The following is a 7,097-nucleotide window of genomic DNA, read 5'->3' as shown; positions in this document are numbered from 1 at the left end:
GCTAATGTTCTTGAGAAACCAAGAACTATACTAAAATCTGTGTATAACACCTCTCGCCCAACTTGATCGCTGGGTCTGAGTTATGGGATGCTAAAATCGTTGCTGAAGCAACTATGGTCGAATAACTGTAAACAGAAAAATCTATAGGATTTTTCCTATGTAATTTATCACCTTTTTACTTAAATTCGTTGTTAAAACTAAGTAATTGTTTAATAAATTAATGAAATATGTGAATATATGAAATTAGGACATAGAAATTATTAAAATGTGATTTTATGCTTTATTATATAGTTTTCATGCAATAAATGGCTTATTTTATATTAATTTGAATATATTATATTTTTTAAGACATAAAGTAGGTCATGCATGATTAAATTAAATAATAAAATATAAAATTATATTTAATAATTCATTTTAAAATATTTTATTAATAATTTGGGTTTTAATTAATTAATTAAATTGGATAAATTTTATTCTTTGGTCCTCTAACTTGTTGATTTATTTTGGACAGGTCTGATAGCTTTACTGATTTACAAAACCGTCCAAATTGGAGACCAAGTCAACCCAAAATTTGGCTGCAAATGGTTGTCTATTTAAACCATTCTTTGGTTTAATTGCATAAGGTCCATGAAGAGTTGAAGAAATTAGAGATTTACTTGAAGATTTGCACTTGATCGAGTCTCAGTCCTGAGTTGTTGTGGCATTAAAATTGAACAAAAATCAAGGAAAATAAACTCAACCTGCTTAATTTATGGCCGTCCACCCATGGAAGATTCTTCAAAAGATGAAAACTCCTATTTTTAGTAAACTGTCCCCCTCTCCTCACCTATAAATAAGACTCTCTCATTCCTTCATTCATCATCCCTCAAGCATCATTCTCTCTTCTCTCCAAATTCTCTTAGCCTTTTCTATTCCCACTTCTAGCATTATCTCTTTATAGAGATTTTAGCAATTTAAGCCTCTTAAAGAGCCCTTAATCGACCACCTCGGTGAGCCATCAGCAAAGGAGCAATGTAAAGGAACAAAGGAGCCTCACCAGTCAGAGATTTGGGTGGCAGCCACTCTGAATTGGGTTTAATCTTTATTTTCTTTAATTTAATATAAAAATGTTTTCTATGTATTCTTTACTCTTGTTTACAACAATGATAGCTTAATCGATAGGAAATTATGTTTGCTTAATTGATAGGAAATTATGTTGAATGAAGAATGTTATCTATGGCTGTGACATACATGCAAACTATGATTCATGTTGGCATATTTTGAAGCTTAGTATAATCTTAAGGAATGTTTGCATATGAATTACTTGTTAATTAACAAGATCGATAAGCATGAAGTTATTAATGCATGATTATGGGACAAAGATTAATGTTGCTTACACAATTAGCAATTTTGCCTTAGCAAGACCTTTTGTTGTGCATAAATATTACTCGGGACAAGCAATGATTTAAGTTTGGAGATGTGTAAATGGAAAAATATATAGGATTTTTCCTATGTAATTTATCACCTTTTTACTTAAATCCGTTGTTAAAACTAAGTAATTGTTTAATAAATTAATGAAATATGTGAAAATATGAAATTAGGACATAGAAATTATTAAAATGTGATTTTATGCTTTATTATATAGTTTTCATGCAATAAATGGCTTATTTTATATTAATTTGAATATATTATATTTTTAAGACATAAAGTGGGTCATGCATGATTAAATTAAATAATAAAATATAAAATTATATTTAATAATTCATTTTAAAATATTTCATTCACAATTTGGATTTTAATTAATTAATTAAATTGGATAAATTTTATTCTTTGGTCCTCTAACTTGTTGATTTATTTTGGACAGGTTTGATAGCTTTACTGATTTACAAAACCATCCAAATTGGAGACCATGTCAACCCAAATTTTGGCTGCACATGGCTGTCTATTTAAACCATTCTTTGGTTTAATTGCATAAGGTCCATGAAGAGTTGAAGAAATTAGAGATTTACTTGAAGATTTGCACTTGATCGAGTCTCAGTCCTGAGTTGTTGTGGCACTAAAATTGAACAAAAATCAAGGAAAATAAACTCAACCTGCTTAATTTATGGCCGCCCACCCATGGAAGATTCTTCAAAAGATGAAAACTCCTATTTTTAGTAAACTATCCCCCTCTCCTCACTTATAAATAAGACCCTCTCATTCCTTCATTCATCATCCCTCACGCATCATTCTCTCTTCTCTCCAAATTCTCTTAGCCTTTTCTATTCCCACTTCTAGCATCATCTCTTCATAGAGATTTTAGCAATTTAAGCCTCTTAAAGAGCCCTTAATCGACCACCTCGGAGAGCCATCAGCAAAGGAGCAAAGCAAAGGAACGAAAGAGCCTCATCAGTTAGAGTTTTGGGTGACAGCCACTCTGAATTGGGTTTAATCTTTCTTTTCTTTAATTTAATATAAAGATGTTTGCTATTTGTTCTTTATTCTTGTTTACAAAAATGATAACTTAATTTTATTTAAGCTAGGATGATTACTTTGATTAAATAATATTTATTTGATTCATGCTTATAATGTTTGTGCCTCAATCGATCATGTTTTCAATTTCGTTCATACGTGATTGAAATGCACTTGAATTAGCTGAGCGATCCTGACCAGACGACAGCTAATGGACACATAATTGAAATGTTCATGCTCAATTTAGATCCTGACCCGATTAAATTGTAGGTTACATAACAATTCTGACCAAGCTCTGTTATCTACATAGTTTTTAGATTTGTGTGATTAAATTGCTTCAAACCTGACACCTCCTGCTACCTCACACGAATGCTAAGAAACCCTTAGTAAATAAGGATCTGTAAAGTGCGTATTTACTAAGTAAAGGATTCCGAAAAGACCCAATGTGACTTCCAAACTCATGAAAGATCGAGTTGCCATGGAATATTTTTTCTGAATGTTATTAAGCATGTTGATAATAAATTAAGTTTAATTAAAGTAATTATCCTAGTTTATTTATGTTATAATTTTTGCAAATTGTGTTTAATTTTACTAAAATCTATTTCATTCATATAGTTTGCATACTTAGGATAATTTGCATTAGGGATCATTGCATTTAGTTTAATATATTTTAATCACCACTTCTCAATTATATTGTGTTTTTTATTTACCAAATTGTTAATATAATTTTAAAAATGAAGTGACTTAGCACAAATACAATCCCTGTGAAGACGATAACTCGATAGTTACTTATTACTTGATAAGGACTGTGTACACTTGCACAAACCTACGCGTTACAAGTTTTTGGTGCCGTTGCCGGGGATTGTCAACAGTTGCATAGTCATTTTTTTCGTGAAATTATTTATTTTCAATTTGATTATTGTGATTTTCTTTTCAGGTGTTTATGAGCATAAATCGAATTATCGATTTACTCCCTGTAGACCCTGAAATTGAGTGAACTTTCAGACAAAGAAGACATGAAAGAATAGCTCAAAGACAAGTCGAGACGGGCCTTGGAAATTAGAATCAAGACCAAGGTAATGAAGCCGATAATGTACGAAATCTTATCCTCATTGCCGATGATAGGGATCGATGCATCAGACAATATACTGTGCCACTTTTCAGTGAGTTAAACCCATGAATTAAAAGTCCAGATATTGAGGCAACCCAGTTTGAATGAAACCAGTGATGTTTTAAATGCTACAAACGATGGGCCAATTTAGTGGTATGCCCATGGAAGATCCACATCTCCACCTTCAATTATTTATGGAGGTGAGTGATTCATTTAACATAGTTAGTGTAACTGAAGACGCACTAAGGTTGAATTTGTTTTCGTACTCGTTGCGAGATCGAGCACGAGCATGGCTCAATTCATTGCCACCAAGTTCCATATCTACATGGCAAGAATTAGCAGAGAGATTTTTGGCTAAGTATTTCCCACCTAGCAAAAATGAGATCACAACTTTCTAACAATTGGATGACGAGTCTTTGTATGAGGCTTGGGAGCGATTCAAAGAGTTACTTCGTAAGTGTCCTCATCATGGGATTCCTCATTGTATCCAGTTGGAGACATTCTATAATGGTCTCAATGCACAAACAAGATTGATGGTAGATGCTTTCGCGAATGGTGCAATTTTTTCTAAGTCTTATAATGAGGCTTATGAGACCAGTGAGAGGATCATGAGTAATAACTATCAATGGCCAACAAATCGAACAGCTTTAGAAAGACATGTAGCCGGAGTTCATGAAGTTGACACTCTCACTTCGTTATTAGCTCAGGTATCGTCTATTTCCTCTATGTTAAATAGTTAACCGCTAATAGTACTAATAATTTTGCAGCTCAGCCACTAAGACCGTTTGAAACAGTTTTCTGTATGTACTGTGGGGAAGGTCATTCTTTTGAGAATTGTCCATCAAATCTCGAGTCAATGTACTATATGGGGAACCAATATCAAAATAGGAGTGGACAAGGACCCCAGTCCAACTTCTACAATCCTTCATGGTGTAATCATCCTAACTTTTCTTGGAGCAACCAAGGAAATGGACCGAACAACAACTTATTACAATAAAGACCCAACCAATCTCAAGGGTTTAATCAGCAAGCTCTAAAACCACCTCAAGCTGAGGCATCAAACAGTTTGGAGAACTTGTTGCAAGCGTACATGGCAAAAAATGACACTTTGATCCAAAACCAAGCAACAACACTGAAAATTTTTGAAAACCAAATGGGTCAGTTAGCTAGGAGCTACGTAATAGACCGTAAGGAACCTTGCCGAGTGATACTGAGAATCCAAGAAATTTGGGTAAAAAAACATATTATGGTAGTGGCATTGCGAAGTGGTAAAATTCTAGAACCCCGATCGATTGATGTCGAAGATAATCCCATTGAGAAGAATCAACCAGCTGTTAAAGTTCCTACACTAAAGGAATCAGAATTTGGAAAGTCTAACAAGGTAAACCCTGACTTAGTGAATTCAGATATTTTAACATCTTCTTTGGATGCAGATTTACCTACTCAGAAAAGTTGTTCGGTTCAACTGAAACTTCCATCACCTCCATATCCGTAAAGATTGCAGCAAAACAAGCAGAAACATGATGTGTAATTTAAAATTTTTTTGGATGTTCTGAAACAGTTAGACATCAATATTCCGTTGGTGGAGGCTTTAAAACAAATGCCAAATTGTGTGAAGTTTATGAAAGATATACTGTACAAGAAGAAACGACTGAGTGAGTATGAAATTGTTGCCTTGACAAAGGAGTGCAGTGCATTCTTACAGAACAAATTGCCACCGAAATTGAAAGACCGAGGAATTTTTACTATACCCTATAACATTGGTGAATCCTACTGTGGTAAAGCTTTGTGTAACTTAGGAGTGAGTATCCACTTGATGCCTAAGTCTATTTTCAAGATGTCAGGGATAAGTGAAGTAAGACCTAAATTTGTGACGCTTCAGCTAGTGGATCAATCTTTAGCATATCCCGAAGGAAAGATCGAGGATGTTTAGAAAAGAGAACTCACCATGCGAGTTCAAAACAACCAGGTAACTTTTAACATTCTTAAAATGATGAAATTTCCCGATCCGACAGTGGAGTGTTCAGTTATGGAAGAGATAGAAACCTTGGTTTCTATGGAAAGTAATTTTGAAGAAGATCCATTGGAAAAAGCCTTATATCTTGAACCTTTGGAGGGTGAAGAAGGTGAAGAAAACATGGCTTTGATGGAATCCAATCCAGGAAATTTTATTCAATCCATACAGTTTGAACTGTTAGAGTTGGAAGTCAGAGAATTTGTGCAACCTAAGTTGTCAATTGAAGAACCAACTAAACTCAAACTAAAGGTACTTTCTTCCCATTTGAAATACGTTTATTTAGGTGATTGTTCTACTTTGCCTGTGATTATTTCAACAGAACTGACAAAAGATCAAGAGGAGCATCTAATTGCTTTTCTAAAGAAATTTAAGAAAGCAATTAGTTGGACCATAGCTGATATTCAAGGTATAAGCCATTCTTTTTGCATGCATAAAATCATTTTAGAAGAAGGTGAAAGAGTTCAAATTGATGGGCAAAGGAGGCTCAATCCTATTATAAAAGAAGTTGTGAGAAAAGAAGTGATCAGATGGTTAGATGTAGGAATCATCTATGCTATTTCAAATAGTTCGTGGGTAAGTCCAATGTAGTGTGTGCAAAAGAAAGGTGGAATCACGATTGCTGAAAATGACCGGAACGAGTTAATTCCAACAAGAACTGTTGTCGGTTAGAGAATCTGTATTGATTATAGAAAGTTGAACAAAGCCACTCGAAAGGACCATTTTTCGTTGCCTTTTATGGATCAGATGTTAGATCGACTGGCAGGTAATAAATTCTATTATTTTTTAGATGGCTATTCGGGATATAAACAAATAGTTGTAGCTCCGGAGGACCAACATAAAACAACCTTTACTTGTCCATACGGTATGTTTGATTTTAGGCGAATGCCTTTTGGTTTATGCAATACACCTGCAACTTTTCAACGATGCATGATGGCAATATTTAGTAATATGGTTGAAAATTTTGTTAAGGTTTTCATGGATGATTTTTCTATTTTTGGTAACACTTATAATACCTATTTGAGTAATTGGCTAAGGTACTGAAGAGATGCGAAGAGATGAATCTTGTCCTTAATTGGGAAAAATGTCATTTTATGGTCAAGGAAGGGATTGTCTTAGGTCATGAGATCTCAAAAAAGGAATTGAAGTCGATAAAGCAAATGTGGACGTAATTGAAAGATTACCGGCCCCAATGAATGTGAAATGGGTCAAAAGTTTCTTAGGCCATACTGGTTTTATCGAAGGTTTATTAAAGATTTCTTGAAATTTCTAAGCCGTTGTGTTTGTTGATAGAGAAAGATACAGTGTTTGATTTTAACAAAGCATGTTTGGAAGCTTTTGAAGAGCTAAAGAAGCGGTTAATCTCAGCCCCAATAATCGTTACACCTTATTGGAACTCACCTTTTGAGTTGATGTGCGATGCAAGTGACTATGCCGTTAGAACTGTGATGGGTCAAAGAAGAAATAAAGTGTTTCACCCTATTTACTATGCAAGTAGAACTTTGACTGGAGCCTAACACAATTATACGATAACTGAAAAGG

The 7,097-nt window shown here is 34.0% G+C and overlaps 1 non-coding gene across 1 annotated transcript; it reads right to left on the bottom strand.

Annotated features, from left to right (window-relative positions):
- Positions 1–3,908: 3,908 nt before the first annotated feature.
- LOC128032862 (small nucleolar RNA R71) lies at positions 3,909–4,016 on the bottom strand. The gene has a single exon (XR_008189203.1). It is a non-coding gene; the product is annotated as a small nucleolar RNA R71 (small nucleolar RNA).
- Positions 4,017–7,097: the final 3,081 nt, after the last annotated feature.

The sequence above is a fragment of the Gossypium raimondii genome, chromosome 9 (genome assembly GCF_025698545.1).
Source record: "Gossypium raimondii isolate GPD5lz chromosome 9, ASM2569854v1, whole genome shotgun sequence".
Classification (NCBI taxonomy): domain Eukaryota; kingdom Viridiplantae; phylum Streptophyta; class Magnoliopsida; order Malvales; family Malvaceae; genus Gossypium; species Gossypium raimondii.
This window is presented reverse-complemented; position numbering and strand designations above follow the sequence as displayed.